Genomic DNA, 17,674 nt, shown 5'->3' on the forward strand with positions numbered 1-17,674 from the left:
GTAGTAGCACGGTCAGCATGAGAGATTGGTTAATGATATGGATGCAGTCTAATCTAAATTGAATTGTGAAAGATAAATTAGAGCCAGGGTTGGCAGAGAGATGCGGGTAGGATGAGGATATTCAACATTGAAATAACAAAGAGTAAAATGTGCAATAAACAGAAAAAACCTTGGTGCTATCTGCAGATTCATGTGCATCCAGTGAAGCACTCATACTGGACTGGCATCCACAAATAATTATCAAGCAATTTAAAGTATTTTCAATAGTGAGAGAGGAGGAAGGAAGAAACTAGTCAGGCAGGCAGGGTGGGTCTTTGGTAAAACTCCTTCAAACCAAGAACAGCCTGAAAATCAAACTGCAGGCCCCAGGTAAGAAAGCGCCCGCGTCCTTGAATGGAAACACCTACTCGGTGAAACCACATGAACAAATTCCATCCACTCCTTTTGTGGACACATTTCCCTCTCCCTGGCCACACCTTAGTCTGTAACTTTTCACCTATTTTACATATGCTACCTTTCTGTGATTGGCCACTGGGGAGTCTTCATTTACATAGGGTGAATCATCACGTGAGCTCCTGATTGGTCCTGGGCCAAGCCTTCACCTCTGCCTCCAAGTGGTTCTTTTTTTTTTTTTTTGAGACAGAGTCTCGCTCTGTCGCCCAGTCTGGAGTGCAGTGGCGCCATCTTGGTTCACTGCAACCTCCGCCTCTCGGGTTCACGCCATTCTCCTGCCTTAGCCTCCCGAGTAGCTGGGATTACAGGCGTGCGCCACCATGCCCAGCTGATTTTTTGTATTTTTAGTAGAGACGGGGTTTCACCGTGTTAGCCAGGATGGTCTTGATCTCCTGACCTCATGATCCACCCGCCTCGGCCTCCCAAAGTGCTGGGATTACAGGCCTGAGCCACTGTGCCCGGCCTTACACTATCATAGAGTGGTGCTTTCTCCAAGACAGCCTGCAGACCAGTCAGCACACTCCTCCCCATTCCCAATCCACAAAGTCCCGGGACTCATCCTCATAGCTGGCAGCCCTCTTTACGGTCCCCTCTCTTTGCTGAGAGCTTTTCTGTCACTTAATAAATCTGACTCTGCCTTACTCACTTTCCAGTATCATTACACCTTATTCTTGTTTGTGGGATAGGAACCTGGAGCTCGCTGGCAGTGGGAGTAAAGAGCTGTAACACTGCCTCCCACCAGGGAGCAACAAGAGTGAAAAAGCTGCAACAATAGTTTCTAAGAATGTAACAACAGGTGTATGGTGGAGTTAAATGTGTAATTTACAAAACTGTTCATATCTTTTCCCTCTATTTCTCTTAATATCTTGCACGTTTCTCAGTTGTTCCCAATGCTTTCCTTCAACTATAGGCCCAAGTGTGTGAAACCAGGTTCCTAAACTCTCCCTACAAAGCTTCTTTTTTTTTTTTTTTTTTTTTTTTTTTGAGACGGAGTCTTGCTCTGTCACCCAGGCTGGAGTGCAGTGGCGCAATCTCGGCTCACTGCAAGCTCTGCCTCCCGGGTTCACGCCATTCTCCTGCCTCAGCCTCTCCGAGTAGCTGGGACTACAGGCGCCCGCCACCACGCCCGGCTAATTTTTTTGAATTTTTAGTAGAGACGGGGTTTCACCGTGGTCTCGATCTCCTGACCTCATGATCCGCCCGCCTCGGCCTCCCAAAGTGCTGGGATTACAAGCGTGAGCCACCGCGCCCGGCCTACAAAGCTTCTTTAACCCTCTCCTCTCTTTAAAACCCTTATCTCTTAAAGATAGATATCTTGTAGCCATTTCTAATATAAATTAAACTAGTCCGTAAACCACCGGCCACATGTAGCCCTGCCTGGATTCATTATTTTAATTTGCAAAATGAAGTCTAAAATTAGATTAGGTAAAACAGGATTTACTCTATTATATATTCATTCAAAAATATTGATTGTAATCCATGAGGAGATAATAGTGGTACTAAAAGTCAGTGGTATAAATTCAAAAGATAAACAGGAATTAACAAGTAATAATTGCAAGGAATGAGGAAAGAAGATAAATTCAAGACTATATGACTGGTAAATAAATTAATGTTTTTTATATTAAAAGATGAACTCAAGAATAGTAACAGTTTGAGATGGGGATGAAAATTTCCATTTTGGACATTTGGGTTTAAATTGTTTAGGGAACACACTAATAGAGGAATTTAGGAGCCAGGTAATTTGATGTACTCTTCTAGAATTCATGAAAGCTGTCTAGATGCTGATACTGATTTGATTATCATCAAGCTTGAGGTATAAATTAGTGCGTGGGAGAAATGACTTCATGAAAGACAGTATGCAGATTGAGAAGAAAAAAAAAAGGCAGACAATTAAACCTAACTAAGAAGTCCCTTATAGAAGTCAAGAATAGAAAGTAATTAAGATGAGGAAGTGATTCTCTGGGGAGTTGGAAAACAAAATAACATTCAAATTCACATTTTAGATTTACCAGAGAAGTGGATCACTTTGACAAGAATCATTTTCAGTTGAATGATAAGCACTCAATCTTTAGAATATAGATAACTGCTAGGAAATATAATTGTGAAGGGGAAAAGAAGAGAGTACAACAGGCAATATGCTTCTTTTCTTCCTTTCCTTTATGATACAGAAATTTCTTTGTGCATTATCCAATGCTGTAGCCTTTTCTGTAAATATGAAACTCTATGTACATGTGTAAATCTAATTTCTTCATGATCAGGAGTGCATATTGTATCCACTACTGTTAACATTCTGATGGATGCTGAGGATTCTTGAGACTTTCAACATACAGAAGATGTTGGCGTTCAGTGAAACATTGTCCTTGTAAAGGCTGTGAGCAAATGAAAGGTTCTCTCAAGGGTCTTCCTTCAGTGAAGCTTTCATCTTGATCTCTTTCCTAAATTACCTAATAATGGGTGCCTCTACCCTTTGTGTCAGTATTGATTTCTTCTTTCTTTCATACCAGAGATTCAATCAATCGGGAAATCCTTTAACATAAACCCAGCGTTCAACATAAACCCAGCAACTGACAAATTCTCTGTTATCATCATCTCTCATTTGGATTATAGGAGGAGGTTCCAGGATTATATATCTAATTATGCTCTTGATTTCATTTGGTCTATTCTCTACTTAGCAGCAGCCAGAATTTTTGTTTTTTCTTTTTAATTAAGCCAATGTCTAGCAAACCATAGACAATTGCAACAAAGCACATGCATATCAGTTTTGCCAGAGCAATTTCTACTGGGAACAACTCATTGAGGCAGGACAGTAACAAAAGTGTGAGCCCCCTGCCACCCATTGCATTGTAGGCAAGTGCATAGCGATCTAATATAAACGGGAGTGAGTCTTAGAGAGAGATGCTGAACTGAGCCTTGTAAGAGCCATAGTTATGGAAGTGCTCCCACGTGCCCTGATCAGAGACTGAGATCCAACAGCAAGATGGCAACCCTATTCTGCCAGCTCACAGTTACGGGAACACAACTCCCTATGGAGTAATAAAGGAAATGATACAGCCCTATAGTTGCAGCTATATGAGGAGATGAGCCAGTAGTATGACTTGCCACCTTAGCACTAACAGCTGGAGAGCAAGAAGCCCTCCCTTTCATATAAGTATTTTAGCTGACTTGGGTTCATTTCTTAATCACAAGGCTATTGCTGGTCTCCATGGTGCTCTCAAACAGGCCAGCTTCTTTTCTTTGGGAGGACAGTCTGCAGGAAATCATTTTTGAATCAATTGACCTTTTCCTTTCAGCCAGATAATGTCACCCTACCCTTCTACTCAGCAGTAACTTCCAATGGCTTCTCATTAAACTTGGAATAAAATTCTAAACCCTTACCATGATTATTAAGGCCCTGCAGGAGTCAACCCTTTTATTGCTCTCTCTGGTTCTGTTTCCTACCATTCTCTTTTTCATCACTGCATTCCAGCCACCCTGGCCTTCCATTCCTTCTTCAAACATGGCTTTCCATGGACATCGTGAATGCCACTGCAATTCTCTTGTCATTACATATCTGAAGATGGATGTTTTCCAGAATCTTGGCACATTGTCAGCCATCATCTTTTTCTTTGATCTGTTATGATCTATGTGTGATTTTGCTTCTTTAGTTTATTAATACAGTAGATTGCTTTCACTTATTTTCAAATATTAAACCAGTCTTGCATACTTGGAATAAACCCCAGTTGCCCCTGGGATATAATTCATTTTTTTAAAAAAAGTTAAGTTGTGTTTGCTAATATTTTGTTGTGCATTTTTGTGTCTTACTTAATGAGGGATATTGGTCTATTTTTTTTTTTTATATTACTTTTGTCTGGTTTTTGTATCAAGTAATACTTGCTGCATAAAATTAATTAGGAAGTGTTCCCTTATCTTCTGTTTTCTAAAATGGATTGTACAAAATTGGCATTATTTTTTTCTAAATGTTTGGTGAAATTCTCTAGTGAAACCATCTGGGCATGGTTATTTTATTTTATGGAACTTTTAAGTGTTAGCTCCAACTTCTTTAACAGTTGCAGTGCTATTCAGAACATAAATTTTATACTGGATAAGTTGTGGAAGTTTGTGGTTTTTGAGGTGTTAGTTCTTTTCTTCGAGGTTGGGTTATATTTATAAGCATAAATTTATTCCTAGTAATTACTTCTTAACCTTTTATAGCTGCACAATCTATAGGGATATCCCTTACCTAATTCCAGATATTGGTGATCTGTGTTTTTCCTATTTTTATCTTTGTTAATCTCACCACAGTTTTAACAACTTTACTGAATTTTTTTGAAGTACTAGCTGTTTATTCATTTTTCTCATTTTTGATTTTATTGATTCTCCTTTTGTGTTTCTTATTTTCTTCCTTTTGCTTACTTTGAATTTATTTTAATCTTCTTTTTCTAGGTTTGCTGCAGGAGACTAAGTTATTTATTTGAGATCATTTCTTATTTCATGCTAGAAATTTTCTGCTCAGTTCTGCTTTAGTTACAGACCACATATTTTGATAAGTAATATTTTTATTTTAACTCAGTTCTTTGTCATTTTAAAATTGAGACTTTTTTTCTGAATCATGGTTTTTTAGAAGTGGTTGTTTTATGTTCTGTGATTGAGTTCTAGTCAAATTTCATTACGGTCAGAGAACACATTCTATATGACTTCTATTCTTTATAAAGTTTGTTTAGTTTTTTTATTAGTGACGATCATAGGTTCAATATTGATAAATGTTTCATGGATGTTTGCAAAACCTATCTATTTTGCTATTTTTGACTAGAGTGTACTCTATGTGCAGGTTAGATCCTGTTGGTTGATTGTGTTATTCAGATCTTGGTTATCTTCTATAACCAAGGATATTTCTCTCTAATAATTCAGTCCATTGCTGAGAAGCATGTGTGTGCATTACATTTTTAAAATAATCCTCAGTTCCACTTCTATACCACTTTGGAGATGTAGCTTTATTGAGATATTACTACTTATGTACAATAAAATTTACCAACTTTACTTGCATAATTTAATACATTCTGATAAATGTGGATAATCATGTAAGCACCACTAAACTTATGAAAGAAAACATTTCCATTAACTCAAAAGTTTTCCGCAACTCCTGGCCCTTGACAATCATTTATTTGCTTTCTATCAGTATAGTTATGGCTTTTCTAGAATATCATATAAATTGGAATCCGACAGTAGGGAGTTTGGGGTCTGATTTTTAACATGTATCATAATGCTGTTAAAATTAATCTATGTTGTTTTGAATTAGAGTATTGTTATTTTTTACTGGTGATATATATTCTAGTGTATGGATAGACAACAATTCTTTTAAACCATTATCTATTGATGGACATTCTGTATAATTTCCAGTATTTGGCTATTATGAATGAACCTTCTATGAACATTCATGTAAAAATCTTTCTGTGGACATGTTTTCATTTTCCCACATAAATATCTAGTTGTAGAATGACTGTCTTGTGTAGTATTTGTATAACTTTATTTTCTCACAATGTATTGAAGTTTTTTTTCCGAAGTGACTATACTATTCTACATTCCCATAACAGTTGGTCCACGTCCTTGACAATACTTGGTATTGTTGACTTTTTAAATGTTGTTTTTCTAGTGGGTATGCAGTGGTATCTCATTATAATTTAAATTTTAATTTCCCTGTAATTAATTTTGTTAAGGATATTTTTATGTACTTATTTGCCACTATATGTCTCATTTTTCTGCGTCTCTTTCAAATATTTTATCAATTTTTAATATTGGTTTTCTATTCTTGAGTTATGTAAGACGTTCTTCATATATTCTAGAGAAAGGCCCTTTGTCAGATTTATATTTTTACATATTTTCTCCCATTTTGTGCATTGCCTTTTCTTATTACTGTACTCTAAAGATAACTTTTTTATTTTGAAAAAGACATTTTACTGATTATATTCCTTTTGTAGTGTGTGATGTTTGAGCCTTATTTAATAAATCTTGCCGATTCCAAAGTCACTAAGATTTCCTTTTATGTTTTTCTTTGAGAAGTTTATAGTTTTATCAACTACATTTAGGCCTATTCATGGTAATTTTTATATATGGTTAAAGGCAGGAGGCCAAAAAATATTATTTTTTGTGTGGTGTATGTATGTGGTATATGTATATCCAATAGTTACAACACAATTTCTTGAAAACATTATCCTGTCTTCATTTAATTTCCTGAGACTTCTGTCAAATGCTAGAATACTTGAATGGCTCTATTTCTGAATTCTCTTATTCTGTACCACTTATCTATTTATTTTTATGATTTTAATACTTTACATTAAAGTTCATGTAACTTACATTAAATACATACATATTTATATATATTTATACTTGCTTGATTATGATAACTTTAATGTAAGTATCAAAGTCAATTGGTGATGATCTACATTTTTTACTTTTTCTTTTTCTTTTTTTTTTTTGAGATAGAGTCTCACTCTGTTGCCCAAGATGGAGTACAATGTCGTGATCTTGGCTCACTGCAACCTCCGCTCCCTGGTTCAAGCAATTCTCCCACCTCGGCCTCCTGAGTAGCTGGGATTACAGGCACCCACCATCATGCCTGGCTAATTTTTGTATTTTTGTGGAGATGGGGTTTTACCCTGTTGGCCAGGCTGGGCTTGAACTCCTGACCTCAGGTGATCCACCTGCCTCGGCCTCCCAAAGTGCTGGGATTACAGACATGAGCCACTGCGCCTGGCCTATTTTTTTACTTTTTCAGATTTGTTTTTCTCTATTTTAGGTCTCGTGCATTTTTACATTAATTTTAAAATGAGCTTGTTTATTTCTACCCAAAGCAATCTGGGAATTTGATTGTTATTGCATTGTGAATCTATAGTTCAGTTTGGACAATAATCCACATCTTAATAATATTGACTTTCCAAATTCATGAATGGAGTATACTTCCCCACAAATAATTCTACTTTAATCTTTCTCTGCAATATTTTCAGTTTTCTGTGAATGGATCTTGCACATACTTTGGCAAGTAAAATTATTTTATACTTCTTGATGCTGTGTTTTAAATTTGAATTTAAATGTTATAAGTTTATCTAGTATATAGAAATCCAGTTGATTTTTTGTGTATTATATTTGTTAATGTCTGTCTTCAGAGAAACAGAACAAACAGAACATATATTATGATGAGATTTATTATAGGAATTGGCTAACATGACTACGAAAGTCAAAGAAGCTTCACCATCTGCTATCTGCAATCTGTATAACCAGGAAAGCTGGTGGGGGTTAATTCAGGGCCTGGGCATGGAGAAGCCACTAAGGGATGTTCAGAAATGAAGGTCAGAGAATCCAGAGCGCTGATGTTAGAAGTCAGGAGAACTTGGATGTCCCAGCTAAAGAAGAAAGAGAAAATTCACCCTTCCTCTGCCTTTTGTTCTATTCAGGCCCTCAAGGGATTGAAAGATGCCTATTCACATTGGTGAGGGGGAATCTTCTTTACCCAGTCTACTGATTCAAATGACGACCTCTCCCAGAAACACCCTCACAGACACACCCAGAAATCATGCTTTACCAGCTGTCTTGGCGTCCCTTAACCCAGGCAAGTTGACCCTTAAAATTAACTGTCATGATATTGAATTTGCATTCTGCAAATTTACACAACTTGTTACTTTTAGTAGCTTTTTTGTAGATTCCTTAGAATTTTCTACAGACAAGATTATATAGTTCGTGAAAAAAGATATTTTTAAATTTTTCTTTCTAATATCTATAGGCCCATGACTACTGTTAGTAGCACACTAGTAGCCGTCTGGCTAAAATTATTGGTATAAGAATGGATATGCACCTTTATCTTAACCATCCTGTATTATCTTATAATATTTTGCTGTTAGAAACAACCAGTAAACTCTCTCTCAGTTCTGGAGGCTCTGAGGATCTAAATCCCCATTTTTTTTGGTCATAAGTTCAGCCACACGGAAAACTTTAGGGAAAAGAGAGGAAAATTGTAGAAAGAGCATTTTCACGGTATTTGAGTTTCTGCTTCCAGCTCATCCCACCTAGGGCCAAGCTATAATTCCACCTAGGGCCAGGCTATAATTTCACTACAGAGGTTTATATATTGCTCCTCTTTGGATTATTCTGAACTAAGTTTGAATTGGGCTTATAATATTTGCAAGTGAAATGATCTTGAGTAATAAAATTTCAATGAATTGTGGGGTTTGTAACATATTTAAAAGTAATATGAATGCCAAAAGAGCATGAAAGGTGGGAGAGAGGAAACGGAAGTATACAGATTGACAGGTTCAACGGTAATTGCATTTTGAAAGAAGGTAACTGTCACCCATTATAAGGAGGCGTTGTACCAGATAAATCTGTGTATAACCACAAATGTATTCCATACAAGTCTAATCATGAAATAATTAGAAAATAAACAAAAAGTGTAGAGACCGAAACTATACAATTTATAAAAAGACCAATGTAACAAAAATTCTGTCAGGTTATATTAAAAATGCAGAGAGACATGCATGCACATATGCACATGATTAAGAATTATAAGAGGCCAGGAGCAGTGGCTCACGCCTGTAATCCCAGCACTATGGGAGGCCGAGGCGGGCAGATCACGAGGTCAGGAGATTGAGACCATCCTGGTTAACACGGTGAAACCCCATCTCTATTAAAAATACAAAAAATTAGCTGGGCGAGGTGGCAGGGGCTTGTAGTCCCAGCTACTCGGGAGGCTGAGGCAGGAGAATGGCATGAACTCGGGAGGCGGAGCTTGCAGTGAGCCGATTTCACGCCACCGCACTCCAGCCTGGGCGACAGAGCGAGACTCCGTCTCAGAAAAAAAAAAAAAAAAAAAAAAAATCATACAAGGAGATAGTCTGCCCTATGTGGCAATTCTGTGACAAAACATTTTTCTTAATCCTGATGAAATAATGACATTTTTTTCCAGGCAAAGGCAATTTACTAAAAAGAAATCAATTAGAAGTAGAATATGTAGATAGTCTAATAAATATATGTCAACAGCTGTTAATGAACTCCAGTAAAAAGGTACCAGGTACAACTAATTTTTAAAAAGTCATTTTTGTTAACTTTCAAATAATGTGCAAAGTAAATAGCATAACATTTTTCTAGGGAAAATAAAAATGTACATATTAGTTTTAATTAATCTAATATTTCATTGTTACATATATTTTGTTATTATATTTTTACTGCTCCGTGTATTAGTTTTTAAGTATTTATGCTTGTTTTTTTCCTTGTCTTTTTTTTATTTTTGAGACAGAGTGTCACTGTCACCCAGGCTTGAGTACAGTGGCATGATCTCAGCTCAGTGAAACCTCTGCCCCCAGGTTCAAGTGATCCACCTGCCTCACCCTGCCTGAGTGGTTGTACAGGCACATGTCACTGCCCCTGGCTAATTTTTGTATTTTTTTGGTAGAGATTGGGTTTCACCATGTTGGCCAGGCTGGTCTTGAACTCCTGACCTCAAGTGATCCACCTGCCTTGGGCTCTGAAAGCGCTGGGATTATAGGCATGAGCCACGGCACCAGGCCGTTTTTTTCTTATTTTTATAGTTCTTAGTTTGCTCATTTTCGATTTTTGGTGAGAAATAAAATTATGCCATTATGTTCTCATTATTCACTTACAAACCTTCACGCTTGTCAAATGATTAGAGAAAACTCATAAAATTTTGATATTTTACAGGAGGTAGGAAGCAACAATTAATTTATTTCTCTGACGCTTGCTTAGTTCTCATTTCAATATCTTGTTTTGCAATAGCCTAGATTCAAATTTAAATTCTCTATTGAGAGGATTTTACTAATTTTTCAGATAACCCATTTAATTTTGAAGTACCTTAATCGGAAGAAACAGGAAACGTGTGTTGAACACTTAACATTTTTATTTGCAGGTTCATTTTTACATTTTTGGGGAGAGGTGAGGGTATTTGGAATGCAGGGATTTGCATCTGAGTTTAGAGCTTATTAAAACTATTTAGTGCTATTGGACTGTATTTTTTCATTATGTGTTTTTTTCCACATATTAATTTGAAGGCAGGGCACTGTGCCATAAAGGAAGCTGGAAGGAATTTAAGGCATGTCTGAAAATATATATCAGAAAAAGGCAGATAAGTGAATATGTCCGTAATCAGCTATTTATTTTGTGTGTGTGTATAACTATATAACTACATAATCATATTGATATGGCAAAATTCTTATTTCTAACTTTGATTCAATTGATGATATAGAGGTGATCTTGGGATCATCATTCTTATACAGATGCTGTCCAATAAACCCACTGTAAGTTGAAAATATCAAAAGTGCATTTAATACACGTAACCTACTGAAAATTGTAGCATAGCCTAGCCTACCTGAAATGTGTTCAGACCACTTCCATTAGCCTAGTTAGGCAAAAACATCTAAAACAAAGCCTATTTTGTACTAAAATGTAGTTATCTATGTAATTTATTGAATACTGTGCTGAAAGTAAGAAAACAGTGGCTGTATGGGCACTCAAAGTACAGTTTCTACTGAAAGCAGACTGCTTTCACACCATTGTGAAGTTGAAAAATTGTAAGCCAAATCATCCTAATGGGGAATCATCTGTATTCTCACTGTAAAGAAAGAATGTTAACATTATTTTTGGCAATATTAGTAAGAATATTAATGTTGTTAATGTTCTGTATGTTGTTACATTGCAAGACATTCCTATTTAAAATCAGAAATCGAAGACCAATCATTCATTATGCAAATGAACAGTAAAAATATTATTTCATATATAGCCATGAATAATCATCTTTCAGTTATGATCCAATTTCCCGAAACTCAACTTTTCATCCTGACATTTTATTTTAAAATGGTGCAACACTTTTTCCTTTGAATTTATTTTGCATGAACTTTGAAACAACCAGTCTCTAATTATCCATTCACAAAAAATAGCTAATTGATTTTTGTAATTTTCTACTCTATCATCTACCTGCAGAGAAAATTAGGCTCATATTATGAAATTATGGGCTCATTATTCCCAGAGTAGCCTGTGGAGAAACAGGAACGCTTTTACACTGTTGGTAGGAGTGTGAATTAGTTCAAACATTGTGGAAGGCAGTGCGGCGATTCCTCAAGCATCTAGAACTAGAAATACCATTTGACCCAGTAATCCCATTACTGAGTATATACCCAAAGGATTATAAATCGTTCTACTATAAAGGCACATGCACAAGTATGTTTATTGTGGCACTATTCACAGTAGCAAAGACTTGGAACCAACCCAAATGTCCATCAGTGATAGACTGGATAAAGAAAATGTGGCACATATACACCATGGAATACTATGCAGCCATAACAAAGGATGAGTTCATGTCCTTTGCAGGGACATGGATGAAGCTGGGAACCATTATTCTCAGCAAACTATCACAAGAACAGAAAACCAAGCACCACATGTTCTCATTTATAAGTGGGAGTTGAACAATGAGAACACATGGACACAGGGAAGCATCTCACGCCAGGGCCTGTTAGGGGGTGGGGGGCTAGGGGAGGGATAGCATTAGGAGAAATACCTAATGTAAGTGACTGGTTGATGGGTGCAGCAAACCAACACGGCATGTGTATACTTATGTAACAAAACTGCACGTTCTGCGCATGTATCCCAGAACTTAATGTATAATAATAAAAAAAAAAATAGCTTCCATTCTATCACTGAGTGTAGTTTGGGAAAACTTGCTTCCTTTTTTTGCCTTTATGGTCTGCAGCAAGCTGGGTTTCAAGAACATCCAGGACTGTTCCCGTTTGTGTAAATGAAAAGCTTGTAGAAAATCCTTCTTTGGGGCAATTTTAAGGAACTTTTCTGTATCTGACAGAGAGTTTTAACAAAAAATGCAGAGCAGTACTTTAAAATGAAATCTAATGCCCAGAAACATTTGATATTCCAAAGATCCTATAAATTGAGTTAGTGTCTAACGCTGGCACTTTCTATTCTGCAATTTGTCTCAAGATTTTTATGCCTTTCATCTGCTCCACAGACTGTAGGGCAGCTACATCTTCAACATGGCTTGAGGGTGCCACGTTAGAAGTCACTACTATAGCCTCGATGGTTTTTGATGTTGCCAAACTTTTGAATTCTTATACACTTTATTAGTGTAGAATGGGAATCATTTTAATTTTTATTTCTCTGAATATTAGAAAATTTGAGCATCTTTTCACATAATGTTAGTCATTTAGATTCTTTTAATGTTAATTGACTGTTTTATTGAGCTGTTTAATTTTCCTTATTGTCAATAAGGATGCGTTTATTAATTTACTTATGTTTGCTCACTTAAATTCTTGATTATACTCCCTTGGTTGTTTGGTCATGTTTTAGAAATTATTTCTTTGTCCATGTCTTTTCTTTTAACTGTCTTTATGCTGTCTTTCTATGAACAGATTTTTTACAGGTTAATGTAGTCAGATTTCTTAAACTTTACTTTCATGTTTTATGTGTTTTGTACCTTTATAAATTCTCCCCTACCCAAGGCCAGAGACATGTTATCTGACAGTCTCTCCTAAAAGATATTAAAATGTTGCTTTCATTTATATCTTTATTCTGAGTTGAGCTTCCATTTGTTTTTGTCAGAGGCAATTTATTTTGTAATAAGAAGGTCCAGTTGCTCAGAACCAATTATCCAAGAGCTCATCATTTTTGTATTGTTCTATAGAGCAGAGCTACTCATTTTATGACAAGTCTTCACATATGGGTGGGTCCGTTTCTGAGCCTAGTTGCTCTGTTTCCTTGGTCCCTTTTTCCCGGTGCCCATACTACATTACCTTAATTAATATTGCTTGATAATAAATCTTGATATTTGATGGGCAAAATCCTCCTGTTCCTTCTTCAAAATTTCAGTTTTGTTGCTGGTCCAGGAAGCTGGTGAACTTATTTCTGAGCCCAACAATGTATTTTATTTATTATCACTTTCAGCATTTCATCCATCTTTATGGCAGATAGTTGCATCAAATCCTGTACTTACTATGCAGTTTTGACCTTGTGAAGGACTTGATGGCCTCAGTGTTGAACTTGTCCCTATATCTGGTCATGTAACTGTGGTCATAGGGGTGGTTATATTGAACAATATATGGTGCTCCCACTGTATGCTTGGAAGTGGGAGAGTGCAGGCTATGGGAATTATCAGAAAAGAATGAGTCACTAAAATCTGCGCAAACAATTCAAATGTTTCAATACATCTGTACTACTTCTGTTATATTGCAACCATAGTTTCAATAGTTTCCCCTTGATAGTTAGTGTCAAACAGTCCAATCAATGCCATAGTCCCTTTTCTAGAACGAGGTGGCAATATCAGATTTTAATCTTTTGAAAATATTATGTTCCTTGGTTGAAGTCTCTTGCTTCTGAGAACTTATTTATGAATGCAACACAGCTTAAAATCATAGGGATAAGAAATATGTATTTTAAAAGTCAGATAAATGTTATCAGAGACACTATCTTCACATGCTGATTTGTTGACTCAGTATTCTAGCAAGGGAGGAACAGTCTCCTTTATCATGGATCATATTTTATCTTTTTTTTTTTTTTTTTTTTTTTTTGAGACAGAGTCTCGCTCTGTCGCCCAGGCTGGAGTGCAGTGGTGTGATTTCGACTCACTGCAAACTCTGCCTCCCAGGTTCACACCATTCTCCTGCCTCAGCCTCCCAAGTAGCTGGAACTACAGGCGCCCGCCGCCACGCCAGGCTAATTTTTTGTATTTTTAATAGAGACGGGATTTCACCGTGTTAGTCAAGATGGTCTCGATCTCCTGACCTCGTGATCTGCCCCCCCTCGGCCTCCCAAAGTGCTGGGATTACAGGTGTGAGCCACTGTGCCCTGCTGGATCATATTATATCTTTTAAGCTAGCTCTTAGCCTCATAATTTGGTATCTACCAGCTTGTTTAGTGAGCATTTTGTTATGTAAAATCTTTCCTTCCAGCAAATAGAGTGCATGATAGTAAGATCGAGTCCTATTGACTTGCCCCTTTTCTTTTTTCTTTCTTTTGTCCTCTTCCTTCTTCTTGTTTTAATCTATGTTCCTGCATTGGGAGCAATGATGTGAAGAATACTCTGAGGGTAGCAGTGACACTTAGCTAGGACAAGAGTAGCATGGTGCTATTTATTGAGTCATAAGGAGGATAGAAAATTATTCAAAAATGAGAATATATCCTGAGGAAAAAAGTACACTGTTTATATTATTGTTCCCTACATGACTAGGTCGCCTGGAAGAAATCTGGAAGAATATCAGTGACTGTCCGTTGCATTTATTACTAAACAGAACAGTTGATTGATGGAGTAGCCAAGTTGGATTGGTTAGAATATTGCATCGATGTGTAACCTCTCTTCAGGTGCCTTTGAATATTGCTAAATGGTAGGCTTTGTGAGAACAGAGGAAAACAAAACTTTAGAGTAACTAGATATAGAGAATGAAAAATATCTTCTTAGTTTATATAAAACAAACTACCCTTTACCTCTTTTCTCCGACACTTCATTGTATTTTTCCCAGACTATGTCTTCTAAGTTTGCTTAGAGCTGTCCTCTTTCCATTGACTTATTTATAACTTATTCTCTCCCTCCAGTGAATTCTTGAATTTACTCATCCAGTCCAGTCTCCCTCCCTCCCTCCCTCCCTCTCCTTCCTCCCTCCCTCCCTCCCTTCTTCCTTTGATACATAATAATTGTACATATTTATGGGGTACTTGTGATATGTGGATACATGCATACAATATGTAATGATAAAATCAGCATATTTAGGGCGTCCATTGCCTCAGTCATTTATCATTTCTTTGTGTTGGGGACATTTCAAGTCCTCTCTTCTAGTTATTTTGAAATATACACTCTTGGGCCTGGCACAGTGGCTCACATCTGTAATCCCAGCACTTTGGGAGGCCGAGGCAGGCGGATCACGAGGTCAAGAGATGAAGAACATCCTGACCAACATGGTGAAACCCTGTCTCTACTAAAAATACAAAAATTAGCGGGGCATGGTGACGTGTGCCTGTAGTCCCAGCTACTCAGGAGGCTGAGGCAGGAGAATCACTTGAACCCGGGAGGCGCAGGTTGCAGTGAGCCAAGATCATGCCATCACACTCCAGCCTGGTGACAGAGTAAGACTCCATCTCAAAAATAAATAAATAAATAAAGTGAATTAAATCAATAAATAAACATACGATCTGTTGTTAACTATAGTCACCCTACTCTGCTATTGAACATCAGAACTTATTCTTTTTATCTAATTGTATGTTTATACCAATTCATCAGCCTCTTTCCATCCCCTTCCTCCCAATACATACCCTTCCTAGACTTTGGTATCTATCATTCTACTTACTGACTCTGTGAGATCAACTTTTCTTGGTCCCACATATGAATGACAATATGCAATATTTGTCTTTCTGTGCTCAGTATATTTCATTTAACATAATAACCTCCAGTTTCATCCATATTGTTGCAAATGACAAGATTTTACTCTTTTTTTAAAGCTGAAGGGTATTCCATTGTGTATATATACCACATTTTCTTTTTCCATTCATCCGTTAACGGGCACTTAGGTTGATTCCATATCTTGACTATTGTGAATAGTGCTGCAATAAACATATGAATGAATGCAGGTATTCTTTTGATAGACTGTTTTCCTTTGCTTTGGATGAATACCCAGTAGTAGGTGGGCTCAGTGGCGTGCAACTGCAGTCTCGCTACATGGGAGATTGAGCTGGGAAGATTGCTTGAGGTCAGAAGTAGGAATCCAGCCTGGGCAATGTAGGGAGACTCTGACTCTAATTAAAAACAAAACAAAACAAAACAGAACAAAACAAAACTCAGTAGTGGTGCAACTGGATTGTATGGAGTTCTACTTTTAGTTTTTTCTTTGCTTGTTTTGAGACGGAGTCTCAGTCTGTGGCCCAGGCTGCAGTGCAATGGCACGATCTCGGCTCACTGCAACCTCCGCCTCCCAGATTCAAGCAATTCTCCTGCCTCAGCCTCCCAAGTAGCTGGGACTACAGGTGCATGCCACCATGCCCGGCTAATTTTTTTGTATTTTTAGTAGAGACCGTGTTTCACTGTGTTAGCCAGAATGGTCTCGATTTCCTGACCTCATGATCTGCCCGCCTCAGCCTCCCAAAGTGCTGGGCTTACAGGCGTAAGCCACCATGCCCGGCTTACGTTTAGTTTTTTGGGGAACTTCCACACTGTTTTCTGTAATAGTGGTACTAATTTACATTCCCACCAATAGTGTATGAGTTCCCTGTTCTCTGTATCCAGTCCAGTCTTTACACTTTACACCAATATCCAAAATGAACACACATCTTCATCTGACAGAGTTATCTCTTCTTTGATTTAGATTTATTTTGTTTTATTTGGGGAGTGGTTCATTTAAAAGAATGCATATTAATTATAGTGTCATTAAAGTAATCTACGTTTATTTCATAAACTTTGTATTTGAGACACTGTTCGAGTAAAAAAGTTTTCCCCATTTACATTTCACTAGTTAAAAAATTCTGCCAATACTCTGTCAGTTCTCAGATAACACCAATATTTTAATTTTCATTTGTGTCCTTGAAAATATTTTAATAACTGTTTTAAAGTAATTGTATTCTAATTCTAACATTTTCATATACGGGTATATTTTAATTAACTGGTTTTTCTCCTAGTTGTATGTCATATCCTGCTTTATTGCATATCTGGTAATTTTTGATTTATGGTAAATATTGTAGATGCCACCTTATTCATTTTCTGGGTTTTGTTGATTTTCTTTAAAAACTGTTTAATTTTGGTCTTGAAGGCAGAAAATTTTCTGGCACATGAGCTTGAACTTGATGAGTCTTAGTTGCTTCATGTTAGGCATTTTGATTGGGATATGAAGTAATTCTCAATTTAAAGCAAACCAAACTCTATTCCTTAGACCACATCTTTCTAGAGTCTCAACTTAGTGCCTAGGGATTCATTAAGCTGTTTCTTTTCTGGAGGTTGGATCTCCAAAACCTCCTAAAATTGTGTGGTTTCCAGAATCGTCATGAATCTCCCACCTCTTCATGTCTGTCCTTGGCAAAATGTCGCAGAGTACTGCCCTGAATATTTCCAGTTTACTATTTAGTGAAATACTCAAGGAGTCCTCTAAACAAATTTGGGGAGCTGTTTCTCTGAGTAGCTACCTTCTCTCTGTCTGTCTCTAAATGTCGCATCTGCCTCAGTAATTCTGAGCGGTAATCCTCTTTCCCTCTACCCAACGGG

This window comes from Nomascus leucogenys, chromosome 5 (genome assembly GCF_006542625.1).
Source record: "Nomascus leucogenys isolate Asia chromosome 5, Asia_NLE_v1, whole genome shotgun sequence".
NCBI classification, from domain to species: Eukaryota; Metazoa; Chordata; class Mammalia; order Primates; family Hylobatidae; genus Nomascus; species Nomascus leucogenys.